Raw genomic sequence first — 18,782 nt, forward strand, 5'->3', positions numbered from 1 at the left:
AGGTGTAAAGTATTTGTACCAACTCAAACAGTAACTTAATGAAAACAGTACAAAAAGACACAACACAGGTTTAGAAAAATAGGAAATATTTACCTAAACAAAACAAGACCAAAACGACAAAAATCCACAATACACAAGTCAAGCTATTAATAAAAATGCAAAAGAGTCTTTAAGTAGTTTTAAACACACACTAACACGGTTAGCATGAAAAAGTACCTTGGGTGCATCAAAAATAACCCGCACGGGTGAGTGTGCGTCAAAAAGGGCTTGCGATGCGTCGATTCCACTCATGAGCGGTACCTTGGGTCATTTCTCCTTTCGTCCGGTCGGGACACGTCATTTCTTCTCTCCGTAGGAGAATGATGCATCGATCCGGTCAGCACTCTCGGGTCCTGGCAGGCCTTGCGTTGTTTTTACACGCCCAGCGGTGCTTGTGTCAGAAATCCGGCCGCACGATGATCCGAAAACCACACAGTGCAGGTTGCGATCTCCCAGCCTCCATCAGAGATGCTGCACGTCATTTCTCCTACTCCGTGCGTCGATTCTTCGGTCGCGTTTCTGGCAAGGATCAATTTTCAGCCGCAGAGCCGGCGGCGCATTGTTTCTTCAGCCGCAGATCAGAGTTGCAGCAATCTTTTCCCGCACGGCGCTCTGTGTGTGGATTTCCTTCTCTTTAGGCTGCCAGCTTCTCCTTTCAGGGTCACAGGAACTGGATGGGCACCACAGGGCAGAGTAGGAGTCTCTCCAGAGACTCCAGGTGCTGGCAGAGAGAAGTCTTTGCTCTCCCTGAGACTTCAAACAACATGAGGCAAGCCCTAAATCAAGCCCTTGGGCAGTTCTTCCCAAGATGGAAGGCACACAATGTCCAGTCTTTGCCCTCTTACTCTGGCAGAAGCAGCAACTTCAGGATAGCTCCACAAAGCACAGTCACAGGCAGGGCAGCTCTTCTTCCTCAGGTCTTCAGCTCTTCTCCAGGCAGAGGTTCCTCTTGTTTCCAGAAGGGTTTATAAAATCTGTGGTTTTGGGTGCCCTTCTTATACCCATTTTCTCATTTGAAGTAGGCCTACTTCAAAGCAAAGTCTCTCCTGATTATGAAATCCTGTCTTGCCCAGGCCAGGCCCCAGACACTCACCAGGGGGCTGGAGACTGCATTGTGTGAGGACAGGCACAGCCCTTTCAGATGTAAGTGACCACTCCTCCCCTCCCTCGTAGCACAGATGGCTCATCAGGAAATGCAGACTACACCCCAGCTCCCTTTGTGTCACTGTCTAGTGTGAGGTGCAGCCAGCCCAACTGTCAAACTGACCCAGACAGGGAATCCACAAACAGGCAGAATCACAGAAATGGTATAAGCAAGAAAATGCCCACTTCTTAAAAGTGGCATTTTCAAACACACAATCAGAAAATCTACTTTACTAAAAGATGTATTTTTAAATTGTGAGCTCAGAGACCGCAAACTCCACATGTCCATCCGCTCCCAAAGGATATCTACACTTTAATCAGATTTAAGGGGAACCCCATGTTAACCTATGAGAGGGACAGGCCTTGCAACAGTGAAAAACAAATTTAGCAATATTTCACTGTCAGGACATATAAAAGACATTACTATGGCCCTCATTCTGACCTTGGCGGGCGGCGGAGGCCGCCCGCCAAAGTCCCGCCGTCAGGTTACCGTTCCGCGGTCGAAAGACCGCGGCGGTAATTCTGACTTTCCCGCTGGGCTGGCGGGCGGTCTCCTTCAGACCGCCAGCCAGCCCAGCGGGAAAGAGGCTTCCACGATGAAGCCGGCTCGGAATCGAGCCGGCGGAGTGGAAGCTGTGCGACGGGTGCAGTTGCACCCGTCGCGTATTTCACTGTCTGCACAGCAGACAGTGAAATACATTTAGGGGACCTCTTACGGGGGCCCCTGCAATGCCCATGCCAGTGGCATGGGCACTGCAGGGGCCCCCAGGGGCCCCGCGACCCCCCCCTACCGCCATCCGGATCTCGGCGGTCCGACCGCCGGGATCTGGATGGCGGTAGGGGGGGTCAGAATCCCCGCGGCGGTGCAGCAAGCTGCGCCGCCGCGGAGGATTCAATGGGGCCGCGGTACACTGGCGGGACCCCGCCAGTGGTGCCGGTCCGACCGCGGCTTTACCGCCGCGGTCGGAATCCCCATTGAAGCACCGCCGGCTTGTCGGCGGTGCTCCCGCGGTCCTCCGCCCTGGCGGTCAAAGACCGCCAGGGTCAGAATGAGGGCCTATATGTCCTACCTTAACCATACACTGCACCCTGCCCTTGGGGCTACCTAGGGCCTACCTTAGGGGTGTTTGACATGTAAGAAAAGGGAAGGTTTAGGCCTGGCAAAACTGCACACACAGACACTGCAATGGCAGGTCTGAGACATGATTACAGAGCTACTTATGTGGGTGGCACAATCAGTGCTGAAGGCCCACTAGTAGCATTTGATTAACAGGCCCTGGGCACCTCTAGTGCACTGTACTAGAGACTTACTAATAAATCAAATATGCCAATCATGGATAAACCAATTACATACACATTTTGTAAATGAGCACTTGCACTTTAGCACTGGTCAGCAGTGGTAAAGTGCTCAGATTAACAAAAACATTAAAATCAGAGTCCAACAACCTGGGAACAGAGGCAAAAAGTTAAGGGAGACCACGCCAAGGATGAAAAGTCCACAGACTACATACAGTTTTGTGGTGGTTTCATACACTGGATATTTTTTACAAAACCAGGACTGTTGGACTTTTTTTGCTTATGCAGGGTCATCCCCAATCTTTTTGCCTCCTGCCTCCTACTTTTATGGACCTGTTGTTGTTGGCTTTTGAACTCTGAGCACTTTACCACTGCTAACCAGTGCTAAAGTGCATATGCTCTCTGTGTAAATTGTATGTAATTGGTTTATCCATGATTGGCATATTTGATTTACTAGTAAGTCCCTAGTAAAGTGCGCTAGAGGTGCCAGGGCCTGTAAATCAAATGCTACTAGTGGGCCTGCAGCACTGATTGTGCCACACACATAAGTAGCTCTGTAATCATGTCTACCTAGTTGCGCCTAGGTAGACTCTATATTCTACTTGCAGGTTTGTTTAACAGAGCTCCCATAAGTGACTTCTCCACGGTCAGGAATGGAGTCAATGTCCTGCTCCATATACAATGTACATGTATCAATGAAAGTATCTTATAACTTTCAGCTTTTTTCTAAAATGACCTAATATCCAATTGAAATTGATACAAGTGTATTTTATTTTTATTTTATTTCTTAAATCAACAGCACCTTTATTATTTCTGGAAAAACTGGGTTATCCCAAATGTTCATAATACAGCAATTTACACCCAAAAGGTTTCTGAGGTGAACACATAAAATCCTCAATGGCAACATGTTAACCAACGCTAGTAATCTCTCTTTCACCATCACCCATATATCTATATGGCATGTTACCATGTTACGGGATGAACCAGGGAGGCCTCTGGCTACAATATGTTGTTTCTGCTCGTATTATGGTACATTACAAAGAACTAAAATGCATCATAATAAAAGGAAACTTGATAACACACGAAGGACATAACTAGATCATAGAGAGCATTAGGTACAGAAAAAGTATTAAAGTAACATAATATTTCAACAGGGTAATCAAAATGATGAGACAGAATAACCTTTGGATGGGCAGACACATGATTTAATTGAAGAGGAAATAGAAAATGCTTCTAAAAGTGAGAAGTGTAGGTTAAGTGCTGATGTAAATAGGGAGAGGGTTCCAAGCCCTATTCACTGCACCTGTAAAGGAATGTGCAGTGAGTTACAGTTTATCAGTAATCTTTCGCTGTCCAATATGGTGAGCAGCTTGGATCCATAGGTGAGTTTATTCAGATGAAAGGCCTTGTAACTAAGGTATCATATTTTTAAAATAATTTTGCTGTTATTGAAAGCTAATGTAGCTATTAGAGTATACAAGTGACATGGACATACTTTTTGAGAGTAGTGCTGCCTTCATGGGAGCAAGGGAGACCTGTAAAGAACATCCTAGGAGTCCAGCCTGTTAATGAATGGTTCATATACTGCTGTTTTCAGGTGGTACTGTGAGATTAGGTCTCTAATTTTTAGAGGGACTGGAGGTAGAAAATAATAATAATAATGCTGATGATGATAATAACAATAATAACAACAACAACAACAACAATAATAATAATAATACTAATCATTTTAATAATAATCATGAGACTTATAGAGCACACATCTACTTTGCATGAAGTGTTGCAGCACTAAGATGTAGACTTCAGTGAGAGAAGAGTGCACAAATGTTACCTCAAAATTCAGCCAGGGTTAAAGAGCCAGGTTTTTAATTTTTTTTAAAAAACAGCTTCAGAAGGGGCTTGACGGATTGAAAGAAGTAGAGAATTCCATATTTTGGATTCCAGGTAGCTGAAAGAGCTACTATCAATTCAAACTCTTTTCACTTTAGGCACGATGGCGATCTTAGAGTCAACCGATCTCAGAATTCTGGATAGAATATAGGGTTTAATCACTGATCAAAGGTAGTGTGGGCCATTGTTGGATACGACATTGTAACAATAGCAAAGGGCTTTGAATGAAGGTCTTTGCTTCACTAGCAGCCAGTGCAGCTTGCTAAGCACAGTCCCAATTGAAGCGAGTTTTAGAAGTTTGAGAAGTAATCATACTGCAGCATTCTGTACACAATAAAATCTGTTCAAGCACACCTAGGTGAAGGACATTACAGTAGTCCAGTCTGGATATAATCAGAGTTTGTACCACCATATTCTGAGTGGCTTCTGGCAAAAAGCAGAAGATTTTTTAAAGGTTTTTAACAGCTCAAAACATTTTCCTGCAAGTGCAGTGATTTGGCTGTCAAAAGAAAGTTTGTTTTCAAACCAGATGCCCACATTTTTAACCCTGGGCTTGGGAAGAGGTAGAGGGCCAAGGCTAATGGGCCACCGCACAGTAGACCAAATACTGGGCTGTTTACCTAGGATCAGCACCTCAGTCTCCCCTGTTTTCAATTTTAAACAGTTAGAGGCTATCCGCATGGCAACTTCTGAAATACACAAAGCTCCTTATTACGACCCTGGCGGCCTTCCTACTCAAAGTGGTAGTTCGACCGCTTTGACAGTTGTCAGACTGCCACATTATGACGTGGCAGTTGGGCCACGGTCGGACCTCCAGCATCACCAGTTTCCCTCCACTGGAGGGACTGGCGGTGCTGGTGTTCCTAGTCCACCAGGGCAGCGCTGCAGGCAGAGCTGCCCTGGGGATTACGACCCCCCTCTCTGCCAGCTTATACATGGCGGTTGCACTACCATGTAAAAGCTGGCAGAGATGAGTTGCAGGGGGCCCCAAAGGGGCCATGCACTGCCCATGTACTTAGCATGGGTGGTGCAGGGCCCCCTTGCAAACAGTGAAATGGACGACGGGTGCTGTTGCACCCTACGCACCGCAACATTGCCACTGCTCAATTATGAGCCGGTGTCAATGTTGTGGGCTGTTCCCCGCTCTGACCAAGCGGGGAACTTCTAATGGGGACCATGGGAGATTAGCGGGCGGCCTTTTCTGCCCGCCAAACTCGTAATGACCCCCAATCCGTGTGATTGCTGTTCTGTGAAAGAGTGATGATAGGCTGAGTGTCATAAGCATATGAGATGATGGTAAACCCAAAGCATTAGATCGCCTTAGCCAAAGGGCGGATGTTAATGTTTTAAAAAATTGGACTCGGGGAACAACCCTGAGGCACTCCTTGCCATAGTGGGAAAACCTACAAGGGGAAAGGTTTTTGAGATACCTGAAAGGTGCATGCTAGCAGAAAGGAAGAAAACCGCATCAAAGACTTATAGCCAATACCACAGTTCCAGTGTGTCAGTCAGAATGTTGTTGTACACAGTGTCGAAAGCAGCACTGAGATTCAACATTAATATTGCTGCAGAATCCACAGTATCCAAAATCTAGCATAAGGACTCAGCAGCTAGCAGCAAAGCTGATTCAGTGCTATAGGAAGGGCAGAAGCCCAAATGAGTCCTACGTAGCAGGTCGTTATCCTCTATAAAGTTAGAAAGCAGTGTATTAATGAACTTCTATGTAATCTTGGAAAATAATGGAAGAAGCTAAGTTGGATTATAGTTTTCAGTCTTATTGGGGTGCAACAGAGGTTTGTTTTAAAAGTAGGACCACCATAACATAAGGCACACAGCCACAAACCAGGAAGCAGATTAACAGCTCACATAAGACAGGCAGAACTACCTAAAAACCCAGCTCTAAAATAGAGGGAGACACTAGGTCTAGCAAGGAGCCAGAATTGATTAAGTGCATAATAAGGCCAGATCATCAAAATCAATGGTATTAAAATTCAACAGCTTGGAGCTGTCTTCTAATGCATCAAATCACACACTAAGGCATGGAGAATATCTGGTGTTAGCGGAAAAAGAGGCATAAATGTTTGCCATCTTTTCAAGAAATGGGCTACGGTGTTACAGCCTTCCTCTAATGGCAGGATGGAAGTTGAGATTTGGGATAATAAGGTAAGTGATTTGACAATGGAGATAAATCCTCAAAAAAGGGTTATTGGCAGATTGAATTTTCATATTATAGTAATCACGCCAAGATTGATTAATATGACAATGGTAGATTTTAAGAGCTACCAGATCATCTGCTCTGCATGCTGGATCATAGACTCTACACCAGAGATGCTAAAGGTGCTTACATCTCTTCTTTAACGTCAGAAATTCATAACTGAACCATCCTGCTGAATGCTTTCGTCTGCAGAGACCTGTTTCACAGGAGTAGCGATTTGATCCACCTCTCCGCTAAACCAGCTATCCAACTGTACACTGGCCTTGTCGACACAATTATCCAAAATTGGTCTGCTATTATCTAGCAGATGGCTAAACTTTATAGGGGTCACTTTAGCTCACTGATGTGCCCACATAAAAGCTTGAAAAGGGGTTTATTTATTTCAAATAAGAAGCACTGCGAGAGCTGGACCAGACCAGATCAAAACAAATATTTATGAGGAGTATGTAAACATTAATAAACATTATCAATAATGTTGCTTAATTCAAAAGCATTCAACTGTCATCCATCCAGCCTCCTTTAGGTATTCTATCAACACTAAGCAAATCAGGTCATCACCATTGTGCCTTCATTTGAGAGCCACACTTCATTCCCTCAAGTTGATTTAAGACATATACTGCAAACGAACTTGCAACATCCAAATCAGTAAATAAGCTTGCACTTTCATTCCATTTTTTTGGTATACGCAACTAATGTCTGTACATTTCATTTTAAAATCTTTAGAGTATGCATATCAAACACTTTAGAAGCAGGAAGGTCTAAGCATGACACTTATCTGCTATGCCACAAGCAGGTCGAACTTTAAGCTATAATGAGTAATTTACTTGTCCAAGTGTATTCCGAAATATTGCCAAAACCTGTATGCTGAGTAGGGTTTACATAAATTAGTTGTGAGAACTACTGCCTTGATTTTTGTCTTTCTGTCCTTATGTTATGTCTTATTTTTCTGTTTTCAGTTAAGCTCGCAGAAAAAGGAAACATATGATATACAGCGTTTTAAAGAACAATGAGGTGAGTGAACAGCACAAACATAAGTGATATGAGAGAAACGTGGGAGGGTTGGGAGCTAGTGCTTTGCAAAATAAAAGATGAAGAAACAGAGATAACAATCAGAGGGAAAATGGAGCAAGAGTGGGGTAAATCACTGCAACATGAGAAAGTGAGCAAGAGGAAGAGAGCGGGGGTGGGGGCAGGAGCAGGGAGTGTGAAAAAAAGATTTCCTTGACAGATGTTCAGGGACCTGCCTCAGTCGATATTCCTGGGTCATGCTGTGCACCTAATTATATGGTTAAACTAGGGTCTACCCTTGTAACTTGGTGCCACCTGATCACCCTAGAGGCCAAGTGGGAAGAGGACCTTTCCTGCATTTTACATGACAAAGAATTGACCTTTATTATTGAATATGCCAGTAGGGTTTCCCTCAAATCCTGCTTTGAATTTAAACAATTCTCAATTCTACATAGAGTTTAACTCAAACTTCGAAAACTCCATTCCATGTTTCCTACTGCCTCCTCCAACTGCCCTCATTGCCACGTACAAGACACAGATTTACTACATATGCTATGGACCTGTCCCTCACTGTCCCCTTATTGGGCAGCCATTCCGAAAGCCTTGCGGATCTGGTTGGGTCTGATCACTGGGGTACCCCTGAACACTGTCTATTTGGGATATATCTTAGGCCTAAAGTCTCAATGTTATGCGACATTTACTGGCAAAATGCCTATTGACAAGACAATGAAAGTCTCACATGGCATCTTACGGTACCCCGAGAATGTAGAGCGATGGAGCACAGAAGAGAGTTGAACCTTGCATAGCAAAGAATACCATGGACCGTGTGAATGCCCCATCACTATGGTGTGGGATGATATCCTTGAATCCTTTCAATCTCAGGAGGAGAACACTGAGTAGAGCCCTCTCTGTTTCCCCGCAGGTGTCAGTTAGCCTGCTCTACATGCACAAAGCCTTGAGCCTGACCTTTCTCCGCTGTTCTGGTGCACTTGCCTGTTAGAAATCACTAGCAGCCCACTGACGTTCTTTGCTCTACTCTGTTACACGCTACAGGTGTTGAAAGTTCTAGCACCATGGCATGACATTCGTACTACGCTTCCTGAGTTGTTGGATAATATGAGCTCCACTTCCAAACAAGTATTATGATGACGGTTTTGGGGAGGGTGTGGGTTTCATGTTACGTTTGCAATATTGTTGTGTCATCCAGGGTTAAGATGGTTCTAGTCTCCAATATTGGAGCCTGTCTTACTACCAAATGTATACTACATGCCCTTACTTCAACCACGTTGATAAGCTATGTTTATCTTTCTCTGCTCTGGGATGTATAAACATTATAGTAGCCATAATGTTTCTGTCAAATGTATGACTTTTTGCCAAAGATGCACATCATGGCATGTATGGTTTGCTTGTGACTTTAAAAAAATGCAATTGTTTGTGTTAAAAAAAATGCACAACGTCACCAGAGGAATTTTGATTCTGAAAACTGCTCACTTTCAAAATACATTTAATGCACAGGCAAACACTTCGGGGATGTTTATTTTTTTAGCAGAACCTTAAAGTGGAGAAATTATCCCATCTTTTCCTTCCCATATAAAACCCTCTTGTTTTACAAAACGAATCTCTTTCTCTCTGAATAGGATTTGATGGAGCCCACTTACACCCTCAGATGAAGGTCCCTTTGCCTTATAGAAAATGAAGGAGCTAGAGGTAAAACCCGATGAACATATTTTTTCCTAAAATTAAGATGATTCTGCTCTGATTTTAAAGAGACGAGCAGAAAGAACCACAGTACAACACCTTCAGATCTAAGCGTCCCCCCTCCCCACCTTTCATTTCTAGAATTAGGTGCTGATAAAAACATCTTAGCTCCAGAATGAAGGTTGAGAGAGGGCATATGCTTAGTAAATATACATGCTAAAAAGCTGGAAGAAGACTTATGGTAAATGTAATGCAGAATGCATGCAGAGTTAAAGGGTGTTATTTTACATATCTGGGGCCTATGAAGTTCTTTCACAATGAGCACGATCTGAGCACCAACATTTTGGGTGTGTTTAATGCAAAAACGTTCTCATTTGTAGTCCCAGTTACATGCTATCACAGAAATCCAACTGAGAATGGATGACGGCATTTACTATCATGACTCGCTGTAGAAAGGACCATGCAAGATGCATTATTTTCTACACCAACATTGAACGGTACATCGTGCTATTTTGCCAATGCTTATTATTAGAGAAAGATCAATGTTGCTTGCCTGTGGTTGGTAGATTATTATTGTTGATGAGATCATCATTATGCATTGGTGTATTTTATATGTACTCTGTCAGCAGCTAATCAAATACAAGAAAGCTTGTTGTCAGAAACATTACAAACTGTTTTAATAAAGATTTCTAATGTTGCTTTATAAAAAAAAGTGTGTTTAATTAACTACTTCTTACATAATTAGATTGTTATTTACAAATGTATACATCTGTTGGAACCTTTTGGGTTATTTATTATAATGACATGAAAATGAAAATAATTCAGTTAAACGTTTTACCATCTGTATTTATAGAGAGCGCAGCGAGATTGCATTACAAATTTATGCACTTAACCATTCTAGAACATCCACACATATTGAGCCAGTGACAGCAATGTGTGGGCATCGTGGCTCAGTTTGGCAAACTGACATGGGATTAGCTAGATAAAACCTTCGCTAGTTGTTCATTGGCTATGGTCACAGGCAGAGATGCCCGATATCCACAAACATACAAAACACCAAAACCAAGCGTGGGTCCGACTATGCCATCACTGAGAGCTCCCCATGCAGTGGCCACTCTTCTTGTGCATTGTTTGTTATACTAAGTAGGGTTTGCATCAGTAAAATGACAGCAACAGCAGAACAGTTAAAATGTGACCTGTGTGTTGCAGAGTGCGTTGTTTCCCATAGCTTGCCCAAGGGTAAGGGACGATTTCTCCTTTTTTGGTAATTGTTGTGGTTTCCAGGACAGCTATACGGACCTCTTTCACAATAGTAAAGAGCACATCAAACAACCTGCCAGCTGCCCCAGTCTCCCTAATCTGCCTTAGTTTTTATGTCCATGAGGTTTACATCTGCTTACTATCTGTCCCAATCTACTTTTTGGGACATCTGCAGTTTGACCATCCGTTGCACTGCTTTCCATGTTAAAATGCTAGGTGGAAAATCTATTGATATATAATAGCCAAACTCAACAGAGTATACAATACTGATTTAAGGAAAAAGAGTTGACAGACCTATGTTATTTTCATTTAATGGCAGAAAGTTAAGAACCATCTCCCATGAAATAAACTAAAAGTATGTATCTTATTCTTTACCAAAAAGTGCTACAGATTTTTACAATAATGGTATTTCAAACATACAAACCATACAAGTAAATCAAACAATGTTGAAGATAGCATATTGAAAGTAAAAGTTAGACTGGTAAATCCGTAGGAAAACTGTATTGTGCCCAATAGTATCTGTGACCACATTATAGGAATATGTAAAAAAGATTCAATGTAAAGTAATGTTTCTTTAACTCACATAATTCAGCAGGGGGAAAAACGTGGAAATCCTATATATAAATTCCATCGGATAATTGATAACTGGATAACTTAAGGTGGGTGGAAGTCCCACACAGGCAACAATCACAATCCTTGTCAGAGTGAACCACAAAAGGCACTAAATAAACTGTGCTTAAACCTCTACTAGCTTGGCACAATGGAGATCAAGCTTAAGTTAGAAGCGCTCATTTAAGCATTTGTGCAGCACACAAACAGTATTAAAGAGAAAACACATAACAAGAAAGTTCCCACAGCGAATTAATAGATAAAATGAGTTCAAAATGGCAAATTATCCAATCAGTAGAGCTGGACATATTTAATTTTATATATTTAGAAAAGTGTATCACCTAAAAGCACAAAGCTCAACTCACAGTCACCTGGTTCTGCTAGACAGGGAGAAAGTCGCAAGTTCAGGCCAGAGCGACTGCCAGATACTGGGACTAAAAATGTTACTATCTCAAAGTCCTGCAAAAGAGTCCCCTTTGTGGTGGAGGAGGCTAAGAGGAGCAGTAAGAGTGTTGTGGGTGGTCATTGCTGTTGCATGAAGAGCAGGCTGAATGTTGTGAACAGTCATTGCTGTAGTGCAAAGATTTGGTTGGGCATCGCAGACAGTGGTTGCTGGGACTTCGTGTTGGCTGTCGCCGCAGGCTCTCACTGCTGTAAAGCGAAGTGCAGATCTTGCATTGCCGGTCGTCACTTGCAGTCTCTGTAGTGTGAACAGTCTAATTCCACGGAGTTTCATGCTGGCAGTCATTAAGGGTGACAGAGTCTCAGCGTGAACTGGCTTGCTTGCAGCTGCAAACAGCTCAAATATTCAGGATGTCTCCCTTTCTTTACAGGAGGAGCTCAGTTAATGCCAGCCAAGGGTCCAGGACCTGGCAAGGCACCTCTTGGGAATCATGAACTCACGCCAGCAGAGGCAAGCAGGTCTAAGACAGATTCAGTTTCAGGTCTAGGCAAGTGCAGTTGTAGTAGGTCAGCTGGGCAGTTTCAAGAGGCGTCTGGAGCTTGTTTTGACCCACTACAGGAGGTCAGCCACCTGCCCCTTGGAGTCACTCTGGTCTGGTAGTCTTGGAATAAAGCAGCAAGTCAGCTCTCAAGCAGCAGGAGAGTCCTCTGTGGCGCAAGGCAAGGTTTGAGCAGCAGGGCAGTCCTGTGGCATACAAAGCAGGCCTCACGGTTCAGCAGTAAATTGAAGAGTTGGTCAGAGGGTCCAATATTTATACCTGGGGCCAGAGTTTGAAGTGGGAGAAACTTCTAGACTTCCCCCACATCAGGGACTCAAAATTTATTTCCTACTCCTGCACACACCCTAAAATGTCTAGAGTGACAAAAGACTGATTTCATGGTCTTTGTGAGTGTGCTGGAGTCAGCTCCTTTGAAATGTAAGGGAAAAACCCTGCCCCTCCAATCCTAGTAGGATGGCTCATCTTGACAGGACCTATTACTCCTTTCTCTCAATGTCTGGGGGGAATACACTAAAGCCAACTGCCAACTCGATAAGTCATGTGACCCAGGACACAGGCTTCAGCACCAAATGGTTAGGCTAAGACAATGCAAACTTTCTAAAAGTAGTATCTTCAGAAGTGTGACCTGCAATCCACTTTTACCTTTATAAAGGGCTATCAATTGTAGTTCATCTGAGATCAAATATGCTACCTACTGCTAAATAAAGGTTATCACTTATTAAATGTAATAAGGTAACCCTGTGTTATCCTAGTGGAGGAAAGTCTTGCAGTAGTGGAAAACAAATGTAAGAGTTTTCACTATCAGGACATGTAAAATGTAAAAGTACATGTCCAACATTTTAAATACAATGCACCCTGTCATGTGCTGAGGGCCTAATCTAGATGTGACATAAATGTATCAAAAACAAAGGTTTAGGCATGACAAAAGGTTTATTTTTCCAAGTAGGATTGGCAGTGTAAAACTGCACACAGGCTGCAATGGCAGACCAAAGACAAATAAAAAAGGCAATTTAAGTGGGTTGCACAATGAGTGCTGAACGTCCACTTGTAGAATTTAATTTACTGGCTCCTGGAATATGTAGTACCCCTTTTAAGTGGGACTTATAAGTAAATTAAATATGCAAATTTGGTTTGAACCAATTGTGCTACATTTCAAGGAGTGAGCAAAAGCACTTTAGCACTAGGAAGCTGTTGTAAATTGCACAGAGGCCTAAAGCCAACAAAAAAGAATTTCAGAAAACAGGAGTTTAGTAGGCAACATGTTTAGGGGAAACCCACACTAAGGGCTGTCAGTAACAGTAGATACAAACATTTTATTGTTTGATTTTGCTAGCAGACAGGCACCAATAATTTAAAATGTATAGGATGTTTCAGAACTTGACCTTGTGTAGATCTGATGCAAAATAGTTGACTGAGAGGAAAAAACCCTTGGCATTTTGGTTTAATCTGTTAAATCATTAATAAAGTCACTTCCTCAGATAATCGGCGCGTACATTTAAAAACAATTCAATACTTTCAGTGTCAATAATGAGGAAAGCTGTTTTCTGTAACTCCCTCTGTGCTTTTCACAGCATGCCTAACTGAAACAGAAATGGCCTATCTTGTATTTATTCCGCCGCATAGCATATGCTCCCTGTCAGCTGCATGGTTTGTTTCAAGTTGAATTGCTTGCATTTTGTCACTGATTGTTACCTCTCCGTAATCACGTTGAAATTATGTTTGTATTTTTCAGTAACAGATAAATTCACAATAGTAGAATATCTGAAACTGAAATATAGTTTGGTAGTAGTTTTTAATCACGGTTAAAAATACATTTAATTAAATATCTCGATGTGGTTCGTTTAAAAAAATATATTTTTTAGATGTGCTGATAGCAGCTAGGGAAGTGGATTTCAATGTTGTGGAGGGTGTAGTCACACTAACGTGCAGTGACTTAAGGGGCAGTGCATTGGTATACAGTTTGCAGTCAGCAGGCTCATTTAATTTGCCTGCACTACGGCCCTTTGCACCCTTGCTATGCCTTTAACACCAGCAGAAAACCACAGAAAAAGCAAGAAACAATTTACCTGCAGGTTGTAATTATTGTACTACAAAACCCAGGTACAAAGTAAACAATGGACCACAATAAATGCCTTCTAAAGCACAACAATGAAAGAATGCCATAATACCAAAACTGTAAACAAACTATGATTTTAATGTACATTCATCCCGCTGCCTATCACTATCCTTCCTATCAACTGCCCTATGTATCCACGCCCATATTTCCAGGCATTAATTCATGCAACCACTTTCACTTTTCAATCAGTTTAATTAGGTGATCCATCCAACCACAAACACACATACGCACACACGCACACACACACACACACACACATCAACCCACCATTCCTTCGTTTTGTGAATGTGTGCCTGTATTTGCTTTGTTTATCGGACGCTTTGTCTGTAAGCATGCTGCTTCTGTGTGTATCGTTGCTTTGAGTGTTGTCTGTGTAAATGGGCACCACTAAGCGTGATGCCTTCATTTGCATGTGTCTCTTTTGGTCTTTAGTCATAGACGATTTGTATAAATGGTGCTCTCTGTTTTCCAGTGTGTGTAAGTGTGCTAATCTGTATGATCATAGACGCCCATTAGGCAATTATTGTCTGCATTTATTGGTGCATGTATCCTTTATGTTGCTTGACACTGTGTGCATGCAAAATACAAAGGCCAAACCACTGAGTTTGTCCATGGTCGTATATTGTTTATTTGACTTGTAATAGAGACACTTGGAGGCTGTTTCCATGGATTCTACGGTTATATAAATACATTTCACTCATCATCACCACATAGTGCCATTTTAATTGCCTCTTTAATTAATTCAAAGTATATTCAATACACCTCATATCACAAAGGGCATTCAAGCCAACCCTAGAGATGATATTACACACCTTCCAATAATGCGTGTGTAATGCTATTCATGATCACTTCCCTCATTTACCTCAATGATTAAGCTGCCTAATCTGTTTTGTCTTTTCCTGCTCTGTCACTGAGTTAACCGCTTTCTACACCATAATATCATTACATGCTCCATACATTTCATAAGATATTCGATTGTTTTAATGGCACTTCTGGTGATGTTTGCATCGCGTTTTGGCTATTAGCGGAACGACTTCCCTGACGTATTCCAAGGACTCTGCATGAAGGTGGCACTTGTGCATCTCGCATTGATTTCTCATTTTCAGGAGAGTCTTTCTTTTCTCGAGGTGCCTCACTCTTTGCAAAGAGCCCTAAGAATTCTCCACAGGTGTAGCCAATTGTTGTTACTCCTATATTAACCTTCTTTCTACCTACGCGAAATGTGTCGGTTTTTCTATTCACTCTCCCTTGCTGTGCCACAAATGGTGTTTCTTGTTTGAACTGTTAACACCGGCCTAAATGTCAGGTAGCACTTATCACTCGTTCTCCCAAGATGAATCCAAAGGAATGCGCAAAAATCAGAACAGTCTATTGTTTGAAGATATTACAGAAGTAGATGTTGAGACCCATATTTATACTTCAATTTCGCCGAACTTCCGTCAAATTTTTTAAAATGCGAATTCGGTGGAAACCTAACTCCATATTTATATTTGGACGCAATACACGTCCAGCGAGAAAATATTGGATATAGCACCATTTATTGGATGCATGCACCTACCTTGCGTCAATGAGATGCAAGGTAGGCATTCCTATCTAAAAAATGGTGCTAAACCCATAGCCCCATATTTATCCCCCATGCTAAAATGATGCATGGATGGGCGGAGGGGCTAAATAATGGTGTAAAGCTTGCTTTGCACCATTATTTAATGCCTGGGTCAGACCAGGCGTTAGGGGACCTGTGGACCCATTTCCATGGTTTAACACCATGGAAGGGGCCCACAGGTGCCCATCCCAAGCCCCAGGAACACCCCCACCCACACCAGAAGGACACCAGAGGAAGGGGGCCCCCATCCCAGGTATTTAGGGTAAGTATAGGTAAGTATTTTAAAAATAAAATGTTAAGTGCCATTGGGGGACCTGACATGGAACCCCCTGCATGGCACTGGGCGCAATGGCCATGCCCAGGGGACCCTGGTCCCATGTGCTGGCCATTGGGGTGGTGGGCATGACTCATGTCTTTTATCAGACTGAAGTCATGTGGTATGGATGATTATGTGTCAGGAAATGATGCTAGGCTGATTAGAGGCCTTTTATTGCCTCTAAGCAGCCTAGTGTCATTGTTTTGAGGCAAAACCCCCTTCACCCGTACCACCACTCCCACCCGGCAAGTGTATTTTTTGTTGATTCTAGCCCAAGCTTAGCGCCGGCTTGCACCATTCCATAAATATGGTGCCCGGCTGGCGCTCAGGAATGGCGCAAGCCGGTGCTAAACTTTTTGATGCAAAACTGCATTAGTGCATTTTTGCACCAAAAAGTATAAATATGCCACTGAGTGCTTTCTGTATGTGTGAGGTGTTCTATCTTGATGCCACCATAGGCCTGGGTGGCGACTCGGGATGAGGCAGTTCAGGTAATGGTGACTGGAAATGTTGTCACAGCAATATGGAGTTACAGTTGTTAATAGGTGAAGAGCTGGTGAACCTGTGACAGTGATCCCTGAAAAAACAAAGTGATGATGACACAGCCAGTGAGGGGCACAGTGCCTACAAAATCATGAATGACGAAAAGAATAATTGTATATGCCACAAAATTAACAATACCTCTAAAAACAATGGAGATAAGTATAGGTAAATGGGGAAAAGTTTTTAATTATTACATGTAGAATAGTAGAAGCAGAAATTCGATCAGGAGGAAACAATAGAAATACAGGAGAGACAAGAACAATATTGCATTTTGATACCCTAATTCTGTAGTACCTTGAAGGAAATGAAGAGACACCCTTAAGCATTATAGTCAGAAATTAAAGTCACATGTCTTGGGTTATAAATCTTCTGTTAAGAAAAGCAATACGGTCAGAAAGTGATTATGTTACAACAAATGGGACATGTACATCAATTAATTTTTTTAAATATGACATATAAATTTCAAACGTACATCTTTGTATGTGGAATAACATTGTAAATAATGAAATACTGCTGGTTAAGACTGAAAGAATAAAGATTTTTAATTTAAATTATGTAGAAACCCCGGAATGTATTAATTGTGGTTTGGGGATAGAACAGTGTTGACACAACCAATTTATAAAACATAGAGCCACTGTTTTATTGTGTGTTGTTGAAAGAGTCCGAAAAATCATTGTTTATATTCATCAAACAAGGACATTCCGGCCTTATTTATAACAATATGCCGCATTGGCTCAGATGCGTCAGATTTCATATGCTGTGCCCCCTAATGATGCCATAAATGTGCTGTATTTACAATACAGAGCTCCATTGGGCATGTTTTTACAGATGCGTCAGAACTTCTGACACATTTGTGGTGCTAAAGTCACACATTGCTGGACTAGTGTCAAAAAAATATGCTATACAGCAATGCAAGGAAGGCTCCCATGTTAAAAAGCCCTGCATCAGTTTAATGCCTGTTTTGAGCAGGCGCTAAATTTTTTACGCAGTGAAGTTGCAGGACGACACAGTGAAATTTAAATTTCACTGCACCAGTTCTGTGTGGCTCTTTATGTGGGAACACCTACCTTGCAAACATTATACCTGACAGAGGTATAATGTGGTGAAAGGCTTTACAAACTCGCTCAATGGTCCCATTGCACCAATATGTAAATGTAGGGATTGCTTAGCGCCACTGCTGCTTCTAAGAAAATGAAATAACAAAGGTGCAACGGACTTGTAAATAAGCCCCTTTTGTTGATATGATGTTCTGCAGAGGACTTTATTTAGCTTGACAATTGAGAGCAATGCTCATTCCCCACTGGTTGAGGGCAGCCATATCGACTTGTTAAAGTTTGTCACCAGGGCGAGAGAGCTGTCTGCACCATGAATACCCATTGACTCATGTAGAGTCATAGGAGCAGATAAAAAGTGTGATTTACATGAAAGGCAGAATATGTTTACGTACATGTCTATGTTTTAACACGCTTCAGTGTTTGATGGTATGCGCTTTTGTGGCCTACACCTAATTTCTGAATCATACCTTTGCAGATTTTTTAAGAAAGGAAAAAAATGCTTTCATTTCATGGTAAAATCATTTTTTGATTGATTTCCACTTAAATCAATATTATTCCCTTAGATGCAATTGCTTCCTTAAACATATTTTTAAAATATTTTAAGGGTGGTGGACTCTACAGCATTTTCAGATCTTTGTCTAAAAACTACTGCTTTGCATGTGTTAACTAAAGTAACAGTGTACGTACAGTGTGGAACGAGAATATCATTGTCAAAATATATTGTAAGAAAAATATTCTGTCTTTAATGTAATTCACAAACAAATCTCCCCATTGCAATTAATAATAGAAAATATGTATAATGTGTATATATAATATATTCACTACAAACTATTTAGGTCATAAATTATTTGCATACATGATATTTGGACATACAACTATATGTCCCTGATCACTGTGAACATGTTTGTTTTGGAACCGCTTTTATTATGCAGCAACTGGGAAATTAAATGACCTTAATGTTTGTGTGCTAAGTTTATATAAAACATACACAAAATACTTAGTTGTGTAAATTCCACTTCAGAGAATCAC

At 41.9% G+C, this 18,782-nt stretch overlaps 1 protein-coding gene and 1 long non-coding RNA gene across 3 annotated transcripts in view; one reads left to right on the forward strand and one right to left on the reverse strand.

Annotated features, from left to right (window-relative positions):
* The window catches only part of PLCB1 (phospholipase C beta 1), a 2,042,221-nt gene that overhangs the window by 1,295,278 nt on the left and 728,161 nt on the right, over positions 1 to 18,782 (reverse strand). The gene's annotated exons all lie outside the window — the stretch shown is intronic.
* Positions 1 to 18,782, forward strand: part of LOC138297260 (uncharacterized) — a 146,187-nt gene that overhangs the window by 13,895 nt on the left and 113,510 nt on the right. The window contains exon 2 of the long non-coding RNA XR_011203980.1: positions 7,540 to 7,594. This is a non-coding gene — a long non-coding RNA (uncharacterized lncRNA). The remainder of the gene's footprint in view (positions 1 to 7,539; positions 7,595 to 18,782) is intronic.

The sequence above is a fragment of the Pleurodeles waltl genome, chromosome 5 (assembly GCF_031143425.1).
Source record: "Pleurodeles waltl isolate 20211129_DDA chromosome 5, aPleWal1.hap1.20221129, whole genome shotgun sequence".
NCBI classification, from domain to species: domain Eukaryota; kingdom Metazoa; phylum Chordata; class Amphibia; order Caudata; family Salamandridae; genus Pleurodeles; species Pleurodeles waltl.